This window comes from Schistocerca piceifrons, chromosome 2 (assembly GCF_021461385.2).
Source record: "Schistocerca piceifrons isolate TAMUIC-IGC-003096 chromosome 2, iqSchPice1.1, whole genome shotgun sequence".
Classification (NCBI taxonomy): Eukaryota; Metazoa; Arthropoda; class Insecta; order Orthoptera; family Acrididae; genus Schistocerca; species Schistocerca piceifrons.
Genome location: NC_060139.1, coordinates 70,390,979 through 70,411,288, shown reverse-complemented (window position 1 = coordinate 70,411,288; position 20,310 = coordinate 70,390,979).

Below are 20,310 nucleotides of genomic sequence, written 5' to 3'. Positions count from 1 at the left end.
ATGAGTACAATAGTAGAAGTTATTTTGAGAATGTGGTATATTTCTGCAAAACACTTATTGTTGTTGATGGTCCAGCAATTAAATAAAATATAAGTTGAATAACAGGGAAACAATAGATTCCTACTGCACATAATTAGTTATGAACAACAACATAGCTCGCGAGATATTCACTTCTAAATGCACACAACGTCTTCACTGTAGAAGCCACGGAAATCTCACAAGTGGACAAGTCGGCACTCCGAAGTATTTCTAGCTGCCACAACCATGCGCAAACCGGTCCATGCTCTCCAAGTCTCTCTCGCTACCATGCGTCCACTGCACCGTGCTCTCTCGGAATTCCCATGTCCTGTCCTGTACTCCATGCTCCTCCCTCACTTCCATATAGTCTCTCCATTAACAAATGCTGTGATCGGCCAGAGCACTCCCACCATGTCTTCAAGCCGACGCACGCTTAAAAACATATTAAAACACATTCAAAATACTGGATTTACATTTACGTAACTTGAAATTAAATAAATATTCCTAGGGCTGGACCACACACATGCTCTAACACACATTATTAAATACATAACACAGTAAATAATTGACCAATTTCTTCACGAATAGCATATATCGGATATAAGCAAAGACATAGATGAAGGAATATATTATAAACATGCTGCTACCGTTTTTTTGTGTCACTGTGGAGTACTTATGCCTGATGCAATCGATAGTAATAGGCCACTTTACCTCCAATAGCCCATGTACTATTCAAGTTACATGCCTGTAATTTATACCAATTTAGGTTTACACTAATAGCTTTCTAACGATACATCGATCAACAAAATTGGATGAACCATTTAGATTTTGGAAATTTGTTGCTGGGTGTTACTTGTATAACTTACCATCAACTACTAAACTTTAAACTAATAAAGATATTGAAAATCTGATTACACCATCAGAATCATTGTGGAAATAATGGTAATGTACATGTTTCTTTTTCAGGTATTATGATTCATCTGGCTATTATTAATTTCCATACGAACTGTGAAATGTCTGCCATGATGGTTTCACAAAGTCTGCCATCTTTGGCACTCTTGGCATACAAGTCTCTTTCAACGACATAGTGTCACCGTGGAATTCCCAGCCATGCACTCGGGCTGGACCCCTTTTGCTTCAGCCAACGTCCGGCACCACGTGGTCAGCCTGCCGAGTGGCCCGCATCTACCGAGCAGCCCATGCGGCCAAGCCAACTCCGAACATAGAATATTTTCAGGGCGCCATAACTTGCCCGTTACCTCAGAAGCTACTAGTTCCACCTGTTTCTTTGGAATAATACATTGGAGGTGTCCTCTACTAGTTTGTTTGCTTACTTTTACATGTTGACATCTGTCACAAGTGGTTAAAGTACATTTAACTCTCTGGCTAAGTTACAAAATATATATTTTCTTGTATTTTCGGTATACATTGCAAAACTTCACAGTGTCCATCATGAACTTACTTTATAAGACAACTTTATAGTGTTCTGGCAAACATAGTTTCCACTTATCACTACCTGGACTGCCACTTTTGAAGAAAAGTGAGCTGTACTGAGCTGAGGTAAGTACTGGCCAGCCCCTCTATCTCTTTGTTAGTATTTGTTTCACTTTTGAAGAAAACTCCTTTGCAAACTTTGTAATATTGTTCTGCTTTTTTGCTCAAATCTGTAGGTCTACTTCATAACTCTCTAAACATAAATTCATAATTATCAACCACACCTAGATAAAACCAAACTTCTTTCATCCATGTATGTATGTAATTATGCACCTAGCTTTTGTGCTGTATGTTATTAAGCCTAGTTAACTAAAGTACAGGTATTCAATAGTTTTAGTGATACCAATGATAAGATTTTGTACACGATGTAAATATGTAATATTTTATACTGTTCTGTACTTTGGCAAGACCAATTCATGACTGTGATAATACAGGTGCTAAATAAATAAATAAATTTTCCTTCTTTCCCATAAGATTTTTTACAAGTTTCCAGTCTTCATCATTGTTTTGGTTTGTCCTTATCTCATTACAGATTTTTCTAATTTTCCTTTCTGACTTGACTCCTCTCATGCACATTATCCTAAAATCCGATTACCTTGTCCTGCTCTCATCATCATCACCCCTCCTCCCCCCCCCCCCCCCATGATAATCTAGACAGTGCATATGCAGTTACATTCTGCTTTCCTTTTATGTTCTTTATTGAATAATCAATATTACAAAAAGGATAGTTGCTACTCACCATACAGCGGAAATGCTGAGTTGCGGACAGGCACATCAAAAAGACTGTCACAAAATGAACTTTTGTCCAAGAAGGCCTTTGTTGAAAATAGAAGCAGCAGTGCATGATGGGAGAGGAAACTGGGTGGGGGTAAGGGGGAGGCTGGGGCAGGAAGGGGAAGGGTTAGCAGGATAGGGGTGTGGAATGGTACAGTGCTACTAGTGGGAGAGTGCAGGGACGAGACAGAGAGAGGGAAGAGCAGCAAGGTGAAGTCGGGAGGTTAGGCGGAGGGAGAGGTAGGGGTGGGTTAGGTAGTGGAAAAGGAGAGAAGTATAAAGACTGGGTACATTGGTGGAACAGAGGGCTGTCTAATGCTAGAATGGGAACAGGGAAGAAGCTAGATGGGTAAGGACAATGTAACAAAGGTTGAGACCACCCTGTCACTGAGTATGCTGCCGAGCCCAGTGTTCTACATTTCAATGATTGCTTCACAGTCTGTGCATCTGGACCCTTCCCACCAACGTAAGCTTTTCTGAATTGTGCAGGTGGGAACTCTCCCTGCAATATATCCTACATTCCCATAATCCTCCTGGCCTCAACCTTCATTAGTCTTCCTCTTTCTCAATGTATTCTCTATTACATAAATACTTTAATCCCCCCAGTATGATAAACCTGGTTCTAGAAAAATCTGCTTCTAGTAAAATCTCACTTTCTTGTACCTCTCTATCACAGCTCTAGCCGCCCTGGGTGTAGTAACCACTACTGTTCTCATAACTACCTTCCTCTAAAACACTGTCTTTAACTTCTACATATATAATACCACCTAAGTCCCTATATAGATCTATTTCACTCCTCATTTGCTCTTCAGTATCTTCTACAACATCTATACTCTCCTCATAACTAGTAACAGTTTCATCTTCCTCGCTAACCTCATCATAATCTTCTAAGACATAATCTTCACTTTCCTTACCTTACTACTATAATTTGATACAACATCTTCCCCCACTTGCTACATGATTATTATCAGGTTCATCAGTATCAATATTAGAAACAATAAATTGACTACTAGCATTTGCTATGTTTTCAAAATTCATCAAAATCATTTTCATTGCTCACCTCTCCCACTAACACTTCACTGCTTGATATAATGTAAAAGTCTGCGAAACATTCAGAATCTGATTCTATTTGCACACTTTGAGTAGACTTCCTTTGATCTTTTCAACACATGCCTAAAATCATACCTCCCCAAAATTCCCAATCAAAATGTAATCTATTCATCCGAAGACTATTCCTACTCATATTTCTACTCTGTTGCCAATACGGTTTAAATTTTCCCCTGCTCTCAAAATTCCTGTTAAAATAGTTTGCCTGATTTCTCTTGTTTCTTCTTGCCCCAGATGGACACACTTTCATTGGGACATCCACTGGTTTACAAGATCATTACCTCTATTTGCAAATCTATTGTTGTTAAATGATCTGTTTTCCCATATAAAGTTCTGTGTCTGTTGTTATCAGAGCTACTATAATTCCTATTTTTATCATCACAATGTATTTTTCTTCTTTTCCCTCTTCCATGAAAGTTATCATTTCTAAAATTTCCTACTCTCATTTTCCAAAATTACCAGTACTGTTATAGTTTTGATTCTACCCTGCCCTTCTGATTAATTTTAATCCACTTTGTTTGAGTTATAACTTTTTTTTTTTTTTTTCTAGCGCTCCATCTAGCCTACTACATATTTTAGAAATTGTTCTATAGAATCATCTGGTCCATAGTTAATCACCACTGCACTTTACCTGGTCATTTTCTCTTTAATGTGTCTATTTGAGTAAGCTCATCAAATGATCTGTCTAAAGGTATTAACTTTCTAAGTTGCTATTCATGGATATCTTTCATATTGCCATCTGCTTCTTTATAACAAGCTCCGTTGAAGAAATTGCCTTTAATTCTAACCAGTTCAATTCCAACAAATATTTATTTAAAAAGATTTCCTCAAAATCATTATGAGTCATGAAACATCCTGGCAGATTAAAAGTGTGTGCCTGACCGAGACTAAAACTCAGTACCTTTGCCTTTCATGGGGAAGTACTCTACCATCCGAGCTACCGAAGCACGACTCATGCCCCGTCCTCACAGCTTTACCTCTGCCAGTACCTCATCTCCTACCTTCTAAACTTCTCAGAAGCTTTCCTGCAAACCTTGCAGAACTAGCACTTCTGGAATAAAGGATATTGTGGAGACATGGCCTAGCCACAGCCTGGGGGATGCTTCCAGAATGAAATTTTCACTCTGCAGTGGAGTGTGCACAGATATGACGTGACGGCATGAGATGGTTTGAGTGGCTCAGATGGTTGAGCACTTGCCTGTGAAAGGCAAAGGTCCTGAGTTCGAGTCTTGGTCCAGCACACGGTTTTAACCTGCCAGGAAGTTTCATATCAGCACACACTCTGCTGCAGAGTAAAAATTTCACTAATGAAATTGACATGGTAGTGTTGTAGAAAATTAACACAGGGTGAAGTTTATGATCACTGGGAAATGCTTTAATTGTTGCATAGGCCCACATTCTATTGTAATTACTGGTAAAACTTGTAGTCAGAAAACTTTCTTCTAATTTGGCTAATTTTTTGCAAGCTTTTCCCAAGTTAGTTTTTCATTCACCAACATTACTAGTTACAACTTTTTCTACTTCAACAACTTTACTGTTAATAGCTACTAATTGATTTTCAGTTTGGTTTTCTAAACTATTGATTTTAATTTCTAGATTTTTATTGTTTTGGCACATTTCTGATCTTAATACTTCACTTTCTTGCTTCTAAATACAAAGCATTACATCAAAACCTTTATTTAGTTGTGCAACAATTTGTTTTAACTTTGGATACTTCGTCTTCTACAACACCTGTTTGTGTTTTGACCTTACAACTGATTTATAACATCTCAGTCTTCTTCCGCTCTGTTAATTTTAACACTAGTAGTTTAAAGTTTGTACCTTAATTTCTTTAGTTTGGTCTTTGTGGTCTCAATTTTAGTGCCCAAATTATTATTAGTTATTTCAATTTTAAACCCCCCACCCCCAAACTGACATTTAGTCCTTTGCTGTGTTTCTCCAGTTTTTCTTTAATGAACTTAGCAAGTTGTTAAAATGAACTATAACTCTCTCTGAGTTGTTGTCACTGATCAAAACCTTGAAATGGACTGCAAACATTGTTAGCATTACTGTCTACTGTTTCCTCATTATGACTCAAATTTAGTTCATTGTTATTGTAAAACAATTTCTGCTTTGCTGTGATTAGCATCATGCTCCATACTGCTATTTGCTACTAAATAATTATTAATTACTTCATCATCACTTGCTGTTTTTAGCTATTGTCAGAAAACTACACAATCCCAAATGGAAACTTTTTCACATGACCTACAACAGAATCTTTCACAACAGGACAAAATAAAATAAAATTTAAAGTACTTAACTTTTTGATGTATTCAGTGGTGACATAGCACATAAATTATATACAGAAAATTGGCTTGTCACTTTCCTTTTTTTCATCTGACCAGTTCACTTTTGGTCCATATTGTCAAGGTTGTACATAGCTTCAGTTTTTTAAATAATTTAGAATTTTGTACTTTTTGATGCGCTGGTACCTGAAACTAAGAAGTGATTGATACGACTGCCCTGACAAATTTTGATGGGTCCCACCTCCTCCAAAAAATTACAATGTAACCACTTTGTTGGACTACAAAGGTTAACACAAAATTTATATTCTTGATTGTTGAAGATTGGATGTATCTCTCCATTACAGTAAACACTACCTGAAAATATGTCCGGGATTTGCTGTACGGCAGGAAATTTATTTGGACTTAAGTAATTGTAATAACTTTTTAAAAACAGGTTGGACTGTGATGCTAACATGTTTCCTAGGTCTTTTCAGTAAGTTGAACAGTAATAGCAATTAGGTTTTCATGTACAAATTTTATAAATGTGAGTTTTAGTGGTTGTTCGGTTATTGAGCATATTTTTTAATATTAATCATATTTTATTACAGAATACATCATAACTATAACTCAAATTACGATTGTTTCATTAATTTAGACAATTAATAACATTACAACATATGCTCATTGAGATTCAGCACATTGCGTATGCATCTCAAAGTGGTATCATATTTTATAATCCTAGTAAATGTTGTGTTCCGTGTACAATCTGTTATCATTATAAGCTTGATGAGCTACCGTACATTAAATAAATGATTTAATATGTATGTTTACATGTATGTTAATTAAAATTCTGATTCTGGTTCACTGGCCAAGGATTGAAGTTTTCATTATGAGCCAACCTATTCTATTACTTTACACAGTTTTGTGCTGATGGAATATAGTGCCTCTTTTACAATGTTCTGTTTACTAACTGGAATTCAACTTTGGACAGTTCCTCCTCCTTCAACGCTTCTACAAATGTCATAAAAAAATGACAATATCACCTAGATAGCAAAGACATGTTGTCCATTGAAGGTGTCAAAGTAGGGTGACCATTATGCATTCAGAGGTGGCTGGAGCATTACGTAGTCCAAAAAGCATAACTTTGAACTCATAGAGGATGTTAGGTGTCCTCAAGGCAGTCTTTTCCCGATCGGCCTCATCAATCTCGATTTCTTGGCTGCCTGTCTGTATGTGCGTAGTCGAGAAATACTATGTAAGATGTAGTCAGTGTGCAGCCATGATTTTGTTTAGTTATTGGTTGTTTATGCAGAAATGCCATGTGCCATTGTCCTCCACAAGGACCGTAGGATAGGACCAAGGCCTCGGAAGAAAGAGTGATGTCGTCTTACAGCATCTCTCAACTTCCTACTAAATTGTGTGGTATTCATCCAGTGACATGTATACAAATGCTTGCTAATTGACGAATGATACCCAGTGCTGATACGATGTTGTATTTAGTCTGTGTTTTCTCCACTCCAAATTTGAAAACATTTGATACCTGGTGCAGAATGGCTAAATTCACCAACATCGTTCCTCAGTCAGACCAGAACCTATTGGCAGTTTTATAATAGCTTCCTTCTCAGTATTGTCTGTGGTGATAGTGGAGCATGATTCATCATCAATGGCACTGGCCAGCCCATTCTAAATTGGTTCAGCTGTCCCTACACATGTACCTTTAGGAAAAATTTGTGGTTGCTTGTGACAATGAGAGGTACAAAGTTCTCCTCGACTGCTTGCAATGCTTTTGATCACCTCTGGTACGAATTATTATTATTATTATTATTATTTGAGCCTGAGCATGCTTTTGTCAAACAACTGCCAGGGTAATCTTTGTTATGTATGCTATTTGGAACAACTTCTTCAGTCAGGAACTATCATCTTCCACAGTCTATGACTGCTTTTGATGTCTTCAAGAAGTCCTATTCAAGAATAATATTATGACTACATTCTGTTAAAGTGACAAATTTGGAGAGCAGTGTTCTGTCATTAAAAGTTATTTTTGCAATACATGTTCCTGATGTCTGGACACATTTCCCATCTGTTTCTTTCATATCATGGAGCATAGTATTCTTTAGCAGACAACTTTAAGTATCTATCATTACAGAAAATGAAGCCCTAGTTGACTAGTGCTCAGACAATTTGGCTGTGAATGAGATTTCCTTACAGCTTGGTAAATGCCATCGATGGAGGACTTTATGTGTGGGAGCTTCACCTTCATAGATGGGCGCCTCACCTAGTTTTCCTGAATTCAACAGCTAGGCAAGCAGCTGGTACCTCAATAGAGCAACAGAAAACAGCTACAGAATGTTGAGGAGTGACCTCGTCCAGTGTACAGCGACGTGCTTTGTCCCACACGTTGACTGACATGAATTGGTCTGATGTGATGGCTGACATCTTTCATGTAATAGTCGAAAGACACTCATCTTCTTTCCCTGCAGTAGTGTACAACATGTCCAGGTGTCCATAGGGAAACATACCAGCATGTTGTGCTCCGACCTCCATATGTCTGTTCATCTGGGAGATGTTATACTTGGTGTAGCTGCATTGGTTGGATGCTGGGTTGTCATTTGACAGCTGTGGCATACGACTAAGTTTGTCAAGTCCATTCTTCCTGGCTCATTCAACTGGTGGCAAAGATTGGCACTAAAGATCAACACAAATCTTCTTCACCATTCTCCGCTACCTACTGCGGTAAGGGGTCAACATACATGGGTGCCATCTCTTGTGTACTCGGTCCAACATTCCTGGTTGCCATAAAGTCCTATACATGGCAAATTGACTCAGGTACGTAAATTATTTGAATACAAGTCTTCTGAAACATCCCACCACACTGCACTACCATGGAAGAGCTAAGTGTCAAACCAGTGCTGCTGCACTGAATTATGCTACATTTTCAGAACACGGATATAATGACACAGAATAAACCTTTAGATTATTAATTAGGAAGGACAGGTGAATAAGATACTCATTAATATCTACAAGGAGAAGAAGTGAGTAAGGGAGTTCAATGGTGAGGTCTTTAAGAGTTGCATCAGTTAAATACACTGCAGAAGATACACGAAAGCCCTGCGATCATTTAGAGCGCTTGAATTTCTGCACCTACTACCTGACGGTCAGTGGGGAGAGGTATATATGATTAGTAGTATGAGTCTGGAATGAAATGGGGGGGGGGGGGGGGATGTAACAAATTGGAGGTTACTTTAATAATCTAACAATTGATTGTGATAATTACAGTTTTGTAAGTGGTGGTCACAAGACGACCTGCAAAACTATCTGAAATGCTTTCTCTGAAAATCAATTAGAACAGATAGTTTGAAAGTCCAGTCTCAAATCTAATGGCCACTAATACTCCTGATGTTTTTGAGGATGTTCACACTGAAACTATTATCAGTGATGTTGGGACAAATGTAGCAACAGTTATTACCAAGGTATAAAGGACAACAAAAACAAGTAGAAAAATTTACATTTTCATTAAAATAGACTAAAAGCAGTAGTGCCTTATCTCAAGGAAGAACTTGAAAGCTTTAGCTCTAGACATGAATATACAGAGGAAATGAAGACCAAAATTAAAAAGCAGCCTACCAATCATCAGATAGCTATGTACATAATGGAACACATCATGATGGGAAGAACTCTTACTGGTATATACTTTCCATAAAAAAGTTTCTGTCGGAAGGGCAATGAGTGAAGCCTTTAAATGAAAAGCTTCTCATGAAACCCAAATAAACTTTAGTTGGATGTGAAGGTTGTGAATGGCATTAAAGTCAGTGTTCAGACACTCATGAGTGACACAGGAACTGAAACTGAGGCTAGCAAATCAGAAGTAGGACTTCTGAACTGTTTTCAAATGTTCCTTTATGGATAATGGACTACACTGGAATACTGGGCAGTTTAATTATCATATCACTGTAAAGTTGGGTGAAATATACGGAATCGTCAGCTGTGTGAGAACAGTTCAAAATGCTAAAATGGCACCAGTCCCCAATAGAATACACATCAGAGTCTACACAGAATGCAAGATGAGGCAACTAAGACAGGTCACCCAAAACAAATAAATATATTGAGGTATGATTTTTGCTAAATCATAGGGGCCAAGTGGCAAATTTTCTGAGTTATGCAAGTAACTTTTAACATTTATAGCTGTCAAATTATGCACCAACTTACATTGTTTGGTCTATCATTTTTTATGGAATTACAATTTTTCTGCAGCTTTGCACACAGGTCATCATCTAGTTGTTAGTATTGCTGCCTCTAGCTCATGGGGTCTCAGGTTTGATTTCTGGTCGGGTCAGAGATTTTCTTCACTCAGAGACTGGATGTTTGTGGTGTTCTAATCATTTCACCTTATCTTCTTCAACACGCAAGTCACTGAAGTGGCATCAAATAGAAAGACTTGCACCAAGAGGCCAAACAGCACACCACCAGGGCCGCACGACCAGTAACGCCATACGATCATTTCATTTCATTCTGCAGTAATGGAAAGATTCTTCAAAGAGGACTTCATCAAAATAACATGCAGAATTTGAGCAAGTGAAGTCATGTGTTTGCTTTCGTTTGGTACAGTAAGGCTGACATTTGTATGGTTTCTTCTTTCGACTACAGGAAACTGGTTTGTAGCAGTTATTTTGTTACTATGCGTTGAAGTTCCACGTATGTCATGTCACTGAAGTTCTCTTCAAAGGCTCTTTCCTATGTCACAGAAAAATGTAAACATTTCTGTTTTTAAAAGAAAGTCAATGTCATAGTTCAATGGTAATAAATGATAAAGCTACTTTATTACTTGCACAAGTCAGACAATGCACCACATTGACCACTATAACTTACCAAGATATACCAAACCTCGATACACTGTATTTACTCTCCTGGACATGTGTGGGGTGAGTGCAGAGTTTGTTGTGGGACATTGTGGAATATTCCTATTTCAACCTTTGTATTTTCATAGAGTTTCAAAAGGTGGCAGAGCTGTACATAACCTTCAAAATGGCATCTTTCGTGGAGATGCATTTCAAGCAGGGAGCTGTCACCGAGTTTCTTTTAGCAGAAAACCAGAGCATTGCAGATATTCATACACATTTGCAGAATTTGTACAGTGATCTAGGAGTGAACAAAAACGCGTTGAGTCATTGAGTGAGGCATCTGTTGTCATTGCAACGAGGTCATGCAAATCTGTCCGATCTCTGGCATGCCAGTTGACCCACAAAGCTGTGACTCCTGCAATGTTGGAATGTGTGGACACTCCCTTTTGAGTTGATCAACAGTTCACTGTTCAACTGGACATCTCCGTTCATAGTGCTGACACACGTGTCCACCAGTTGAGGTACTCACATGTGTGTGCCTGCTGGATACCTTGCTGGCTAACAGAAGACTATAAGGAGCAATGAGTTTGGTCCAGCGAAGGATGTACTCCACAGGAAGCAGTATGTGGATGATTGGGAGGTTATTGATGCAGCAAGATATTAGCTCTGGCATCACCGAGGAGAGTGGTACCATGTGGCGATACAAGCCCTCCCTGTAACATGGCGTAAGGTCATTGCATTGAATGGGCATTATGCTGAAAAATAGGATTTTATAGCCTAAAGAGTAGGATATTATATGGTGTACTGGAATCCTGAATAAAACCAACCTGCTCTCACAAAAAAGTGTTGCATTACCGAATGTCCCTCGTATTTGGTGTGATCTGTATTAGCTACCTTGCCCTGTATGCTGGAGATCACTATAACAATAAATTTGTCCCGAGTTTGGAAGAAAGGACAGGTCACACCTATCTACAAGATGAGTAGCAGAAGTGATTTCCAAAAGTATTGTCCCATATCACTGACATTCTTCTGTTGTAGAATCTTAGAAAATATTCTGGGCTCAAACATAACTGAGTACCTCAAAGAGGTACCTCCATGAGGAAATTGGATAATTTTTTTTATTATTTTGTCTATCTCAATTGCATCAGCATACAATTTATGCTGCAGTGGTTATGGTTTCAGGCCAACACGCCCAGTCTCAACCCACACACTTATTATTAATCATAACTAGTCATACAATGCCAAAAGACGTGAATAGCTTCAGTAATAATAAGGTGTGTGGTTTGAGAATGGGTATGTCAGCCCAAAAATGGTAACCAGTGCAGTAAAATGTATATATCAAAGCAACTGAAATGGATGAAATAAAAAAAATTATCCAATTTCCTTAGTACTGAACAGTTGCGGACCTATCATCCTGTGGCACAATGTCTTGAATCAGCAAACTTTGTCCATGCTAACCAGCACACATTCTGAAAACACTGGTCAAACCGAAGTCTCACTTTTCTCATTACATCCCGAAATCCATGGATGAAGACAATCAGGCAAATGCAATATTTCTCACTTCCAAGTAGCATTTAATTCAGTATTACACCATTGCTTATTAACTAAAGTATGATCACATAGTGTATCAAACAAAATGTGTGACTGTAATGAGGGTTCCTTGGGGAGAAGGATTCAGCGTATTATCTTGGGTGGAGAAGTAACATCATGTGTGTCCCAGGTAAGTGTGCTAAAACCCTTGCTCATGTTGTATATTAGTGACCTGGCAGATAATATTAGCAGCAATCTTAGATTTCCTTTGCAAATGATACAGCTCTCTACAATGAAATATGATCTAAAATAGCTGCACAAATATTCAGTTAACTGTATCAAAAGGAAAATTCATTTGTGAAAACTGTAAAATTAGAAATATTCAGTTTGGTCTCAATGATATTTCCAAGTGGTGCAAAGATTGGCAACTTGCTTTAAATGTTCAAAACTGTGAAATTGTGAACTTCACAAAATTAAAAAAAGTAGCAATGTATGACAATAAAATCTATGAGTCACAACTGGAATCTGTCAACTTGTACATTACATACTATTTCTTTGTTGATTATGGTCCACAGTTGTTACATGATGCCATTTCTACAATCACACAAATCTCTCATCTCTGTGTAGTAATTCATTGGTAAATAAAACAGATTGCTCACATAGGCTCAATCATAGGCAAAGCAGTAGACAGACAACATCTACATCATAGTCCACAAGCCACCTAATGGTGTGTGATGGAGGGTATCTCTGGTACTCCTCTATCCTGTTCCACACACAAATAGAACTTGAGAAGAATGATTGTTGGTAAGCCTCTGTATGACCTCTAATTTCTCAAATTTTCTCGTCACAGTTATTATGCAAGATGTGTATGGGAGGAAGTAACATGTTGTCTGACTCTTCCTGCAAAGTGCTCTCCCATAAAACCTCTCTGCGATGCACAACGCCTCTCTTGTAATGTCTGCCAGTGGGGTTTGATTTGTATCCCCTGGTAAGGATTCCATACTGACAAACAACATTCGAGAACTGGCTGAAAAAAGCTCTTTATACACCACTTCCTTCAAGGATTCATTTGCAGCATAAAGGGAAAATGCAGTGTAGCTACGAAGGAAATTGCTTACAAAAGAGTCTTGTGACTCATCCTCGAATATCACTCAAGTGTGTGGGTACAATACCAAATACATCTAACAGAAAATCAAATGTATACAAAGAAGCATAGCATGAATGGTAACAAGTTTGTTTGATCCAATGGAGAATACCAGTCGAATGCTAACAAACCAGAACTGTCGCAAACTTAAAAAGAGAAGTTAAATGTCCTGTGAAAGCCTACTTATTGAAACTTCCTGACAAAACTTCGTGCCAGATTGAGACTCAAACATGGGAACTTTGCCTTTCATGGACAAGTGCTCTACCAATTGAGTTATCCAAACCTGACTCACAACCTGTCCTCACAACTTAACTTCCACCAGTACCACATCTTCTATGTTCCAAACTTCACATAAGTTTTCCTGCATACCGCACAACATTCGCACTCTTGGAAGAAAGGATATTGTGGAGGCATGGCATAGCTACAGCCTAGGGAATCATTTCCAGAATGAATTTTTCACTCTGCAGTGGAGTGTGCACTGATAAAAAATTCCTGGCAAATTAAAGCTGTGTGCTACTAGCTCAATTGGTAGAGCACTTGCCTGCAAAAGGCAAAGGTCTCTTGTTCAAGTCACAATCCAGCAGACAGTTTTAATGTTCCAGGAAGTTTCATATCAGTCCACACTCCACTGCAGAGTGAAAACTTCAATCTGGAAACAATCCCCCTCCAGCAGGGGCTTCGCCAGCCCTCCACAAATTCTTTCTTCCAGGAGTACTAGTCCAGTTTGGTTTCAGGATCTTGGATAATGTGTGGTTAGTTGAGAAAGACCATGAAATACACCCCTGTACCTATTACACCCATGCTACACCATGAATTAGGTCTTTCACAAACAAGCATGTCACTGTCGCTGTCCTGCATACTAATTAAAAATTCTTTAACATATAAAGTAAAAGATGATTCTAATTTTCTAAATGATGAGGACATATTTGAAAGTAGTTGTATAGAATTATTTAATTGGATAGATAGAAAATCTACTCACCAAGCGGCGGCAGAACACACATAAAAGACTGTTGTGATTGGCAAGCTTTTGGAGCCAGAGGCTCCTTCTTCAGTCAGAAGGGTTGAAGGGGAAGGAAGAAGGGTGAAGGAAAAGGACTGAAGAAGGATGAAGTGTGAAGAATATAAATAGAGAGACAAAACATGATAATAATTTCAAAGTAGCAATTCCTAGGTAAAGAAGAGACAAAAGTATTACTGTTAAACTATGGAGGCTCTTTCAGAAACCAACATACCTAAGAGCAAAAGAAAAGGATTATTGTAGATGCTGATTTTAACACACGCATAATAAACAAATCCAATGAATCAACAGAGTCCACTGATCTGATTCAAGCATTTGGTTTCAAGCTAAACTTCACAGAATTCATTCTGACAAATTATTCATTTGATGATACAAAAAAAATCTGCATTGATTTAGGTATTTCTGATCATTCTGCCCTTTTTTTGTAGCTACCAGTCATTACAAAAATGTGCATCAAACAATGCGTCAGTAAGGAAAATATAAACTTGTTTTATTGAAGGCTTAGGGAAGAAAAATGATTGGTGGACCATTGTACTACAGGTTCTAAAAATCATGTCAGATTTATTGAGAGTTTTTTTGCATCTTTTTAATGAAATATTTCCCCCACCCCCCACTGTCTGCCATAAAAAACGTCAAGCAAACTGAAATGGATAACTGCTGGTATAAATGTGTCAAGTACCAGATAAAGACAGTTACATAATGAACCGAAAAGTAATACAAATTTAGATTTTATTAACTATGTAAAAGATATAAAACTGCATGTAGAAGGGTGGTAAAGCCAGCAAAAGAAATAGCATACAAAAAATTCTTTCTGAACCATACAAATAAATCAAAGTCAGTATGTTCAGTTGTAAAATCTGAACTTGGTGTAACAGCCAGCAGTCCACAAATTTCCAGAATTAAGATAGGTGACAAATCCATTGTACATCCCTCAGAAATATCAGACTATTTCCATGAGTTTTTCGTAAATGTATTAAAATCAGATGTTGATGTACGTGGTTACTTACATAATGTCCAACCCTTTGGCTTCAAACAGGATAACAGACAAGTACTAACTCAATTTGAATGAATTATTGCTTCATGTGTAGAAAAAGTAGTACGCTTCCTTAAAAATAAAAATTCAATTGGATGAGTTGAATCCATTAGGGTAAATAAGAGAGTTTCTAGTATAATATCAGCATCCCTATCTGAAAAAAATCAGTCATTTGAAGAAAGATGCTTGCCACATGCTCTAAAGTACACAGTGGTAAAGCCATTATTCAAGAAAGGCTCAAAGGAAGATGTAGGAAACTACCGATCTGTAAGTCTTCTCCCAATATATTCAAAAGTTTTTGAAAATAATGTTGCAATCCACATCTAAAATTTCATGACAAAATTTAATATCATCACATTAATCAGTTCATCTTCCACAAAAGGAAGAGTACAAAGTGTGCCATTAACAAATCTGTTGAGAAAATTTGCTTATCTCTGGATAAATTCCAAAATGTCATAAGAATTTTCTGTGACCTTACAAAGGCTTTTGACTATAACTCATTTTCTACTGTTACATAAATTAGAAAGAGACAGAATAAATGGTAATTCTTTGAAATGGCCATATTTAACAGACAGAAAGCAAAGGGTAGTTGTAACATCAGGTACAGGAAATTGTTTCTCAGAATGGAAAATTATTTCACAGGGCATCCCACACTGTTCTGTCTTAGGCCCAATCCTGTTTTCATTTTATGTAAATGATTTACTGCTCACTACAACATCACACTCAGTTTTACTTGAAGAATGAAACATCTACAGTAATTGAAGATGATACCGCAGAACAAATTCTCCAAAGAGTCACTGACACCCTAAATATCTCAGAACACTGATTTGATGTAAATGGATTAAAACTAAACATGAAATAACCCATTTCACAAATTTTAAAACGAAACAGTCAAAACCAAGTTACTTCCAAATTATCCACAAAAATCAGGAACTTAGGGAAGCAGAATCTGTCAAATTCCTGGGGATATTTTTAAAAAGAAAAATTATCCTGGTCTTCACATTTAAGTTACTTGTCAAACATACTAAACAATCTAACATTTGCAATGACAATATTGTCCCATGCAAGTAATACTGACACTATGAAAGTTGTTTGGCACAGCTATTTTGAAGCCGTTTCAAGACACAGAATAATTTTTTGGAGGAATGTAAGTAGCGTAAATAGCAGAGATGCTGAGTTGCAGATATGCACTGTAAAAAGACTCTCACAAAATAAGCTTTCGACCAACAAGGCCTTTGTCAAACACAGGAAACAACCACCACCACCACCACCACCACACACACACACACACACACACACACACACACACACAGAGCCTCTGGCAGCTGAAGCCACACTACCAGAGGTTGTGGCATACATATATAATTTTGATAAAGGCCTTGTTGGCCGACTGTGACTCAGCATCTCCGCTATATGGTGAGTAGCAACTACCCTTCTCATAATATTGTTACATTCCATCCTAAATTTTCCATTTTTTAATGCTAAGCCTAGAGAGTCATCCTCACCTTTATTCAGGGATCTAAAAATGTTACCGATCCCATGCATTTATATTTACAAACTGTTTGTCTTTGTTCATAGAAATCCTGAATTATTTATAGAAAACTATTTCCAACATACGTACAACACCAGAAACAAAGATAATTTCATTCTGCATCTCGCAGACTAAAATTCTGCTCCCAAACTCCTTATTACATGGCTATGAAAATTTGTAATAACTTAAAAATGAAAAACCTTTACAGTATGGAACTTGGTTAAGATTACACTCCATTACGATTCAACAGTTTCTGGTGTCGTTACTCTGCGTCTTGGGCCAGGATGCTTCTTATCCAGTATGTTTCCAGTTGATCTGAAGTTTTCCACCCACCTGAGGATTGTGTTATGGCTCGGAACAGCTCCATGTCTACTGACATTAAACCGCACACGAAACAATCGCTGTGTAGCAATAATAGACTCACCACTTTTCACGAAACTGTCGTAGACAAACACTCAATGTTGCAAGTCCCACTGCTCCATAGTGACTGAGTAAATGAAATGGCATCTTGTGTGGATCAGAAATATCCCCACCACGACCACCTCCCACCACCGCGCCATCAAAACTACGCAGTTCAAAATCGTCCGTCTCCCATGTGTCACCCTGTACTTCCCTTGCCCTTATTTCATTTGGTGTAATAATTCATGCCCTCTTCAAAAAGTAATTTGGTTTCATATTTAGGGTGAGAACATGATCAGTTGCACATGCTGGGACTACTGATGTGTCAATGGTGTTATACAGGGTGAAGCAAAATTCGCGCACTCGGGCTTCGCAGCCCGATTCCTCACATACCAGCGAAAAATAAAGTCTCTCACCAAATTTTGTCCGGTGAGTACATTGGCAGAAAAAGGACGTTAAAAAGTGGCAATCTGGCAACACAGTAACCACATCTATGGTAACTCTCTCTGTAAGTACATGTTAATCTGCTGTACAGTTGGCACAGTGGAGAGAGTTTTGGGTTAGCATGCAGGAGGTCGATGGTTCAATCCTGGGTTGATGTATATTTTCTTTATTTGGTAAATGTAGTCCATGTGGTATGGTATCTGGCATCTTAATCATCAACAGCAGTTGCAGCAGGTTCTCTAGAAAACATTTGCGCTTACATATTACAATCGTAGAAATGGAAGATTGGTCAGCTTTGAAAGAAGCCCTTTCCACACCATGTGTGTGAATTTGCATCTACTAGATGCGAAACCTGTCTTCTTTGTACCCTCCTCCAATGGTCTCATGGATTAGTACCAACTACATACACCGAAAACAGTTTTGCATCCCCCGGTTCCAAGAACTCCTGAAGATAAGACGTTAACTGTGGTTAGTGTATCACAGAAACAGTCTCTTTGACTGTTCAGAGATGTCACTAAATCTGCCCAAAGATGGAAACAATCATGCATGAGCAGCACCTATTAGACGGAGAGGTTCCGACAGCTGATCAGTTCCAGTCATTCCACCAGGAAGGAGGTACACAGCTCGTGTTGTCTGTAGTTCAACCATGCCTAGACAGTCAATACCGCTGTTTGATTGGTCCACATTGTTACTTTGTGCCAGGAAGGGCTCTCAACAAGGGAAGTCTCCAGGCATCTGGGAGTGAACCAAAGCAATGTTCTTCAGGCATGGAGGAGATAGAGAGACAGGAACTGTCGATGACATGCCTCGCTCAGGCCGCCCAAGGGCTACTACTGCAGTGGATGACCGCTACCTACGGATTATGCCTCGGAGGAACCCTGACAGCAATGTCACCATATCAAATAATACTGTTCGTGCAGCCACAGGACATCGTTTTAAGACTCAAACTGTGCACAACAGGCAGCATGATGCGCAACTTCATTACCAACGTCCAAAGCGAGGTCCATCTTTGCAACCACGACACAATGCAGCATGGTGCAGATGGGCCCAACAACATGTCGAATTGGCCGCTCAGGATTGGCATCACGTTCTCTTCACCGATGAGTGTCGCATATGCCTTCAACCAGACAATCGTCAGAGACGTGTTTGGAGACAACCTAGTCAGGTTGAGCACCTTAGACACACTGTCCAAGCGAGTGCAGCAAGGTAGAGGTTCCCTCCTGTTTTGGGGTGGCATTATGTGGGTCTGATGTATGCTGCTGGTGGTCATGGAAGGTGCCGTAACAGCTGTACGATACGTGAATGCCATCCTCTGACCAATAGTGCAACCATATCGGCAGTGTTTTGACGAGGCATTCATCTTCATGGACTACAATTCGCACGCCCTTCATGGACATCTTGTGAATGACTTCCATCAGGATAACTACGTTGCTCAACTAGAGTGGCCAGAATGTTCTCCAGACATGAACCCAATTGAACATGCCTGGGATAGATTGAAAGGGGCTGTTTATGGATGACATGACCCACCAACCACTCTGAGGGATCTACGTCAAATCACTGGCAATGTGGACCAACAGTACCTTGATGAACTTGTGGATAGTATATGCCAGGACGAATACGGGCATGCATCAATGCAAGAGGACGCGCTACTGGGTATTAGAGGTACCGGTGTGTACTGCAATCAGGACCACCACCACTGAAGGTCTCGCTGTATGGTGGTACAACATGCAATGTGTAGTTCTCATGACCAATAAAAAGGGCGCAAATGATGTATATGTTGATCTCGATTCCAATTTTCTGTACAGGTTCCGGAACTCTCGGAACCGAGGTGAGGCAAAACGTTTTTTGATGTGTGTATTATTCTTGCCTCATTCAGGTCCATTACATTTCATTAGTGCCTTACATTACCAGTAGGACTGGGAACGTGTTTTGTGAATCATGTCCAAACTCGGTTACTATTTGTATGTGTTACCACTAATTATGCCTTTCAACACTGAGTCTGTTAACTGCATGCTGTTTAGTACGTATCTCAATGTATTATTATTATTATTATTATTCTATCTATGGGGTTGTGGAAACATCATGTCTGTTACCGTTAGGGAAGAAGTGTAATTCGAAACTGAACATTTCATAATTAGCGGTCTCGGGATGAATCATGCAAAGCAATATTTGTCAAAGGTGTAATGCATGTTAGATGTAACAGCGCGTGGGATTGGTGGCATGTTTATACTGTATGCGCTGTCTGCCAGACAGGAATTAGTTGTGAGTGGAGTAACTCGCCTGTGGCAGACTCCAATGACACACAGACGCATAGAATTTTCTCATTGTAAACCTGTAAAACAGTTTGGCAGATGTATGGCATACACTAACGATGAATAAGTGGATATGCTTCTGGTTCCTGGTGCATCTGATAACTTGGCTGGTGTTGCTGTTCGTGAATATGCTGTTAGATATCCTCGTCAATGCTATCCAGATAAAAATGTGTTTCGTCATATGGAGCTGCCCCTTCGGGAGTCAGGTTCTCTCCTTCCACCACCGTACGACAGAGGTAATCCACGGACTCGCCATATTCCAGCTATTGAGTAAGGTATTCTGGAGGTCATACACCAAGAAACTAAGCGAAGTACACGTAGTGTAGCAAGGCAGCTGTGTGTCTTGCAATACGCAGTTGTTAATGTGGTGCACGAGCATGGGTTGCACCCCTATCATTATGCTT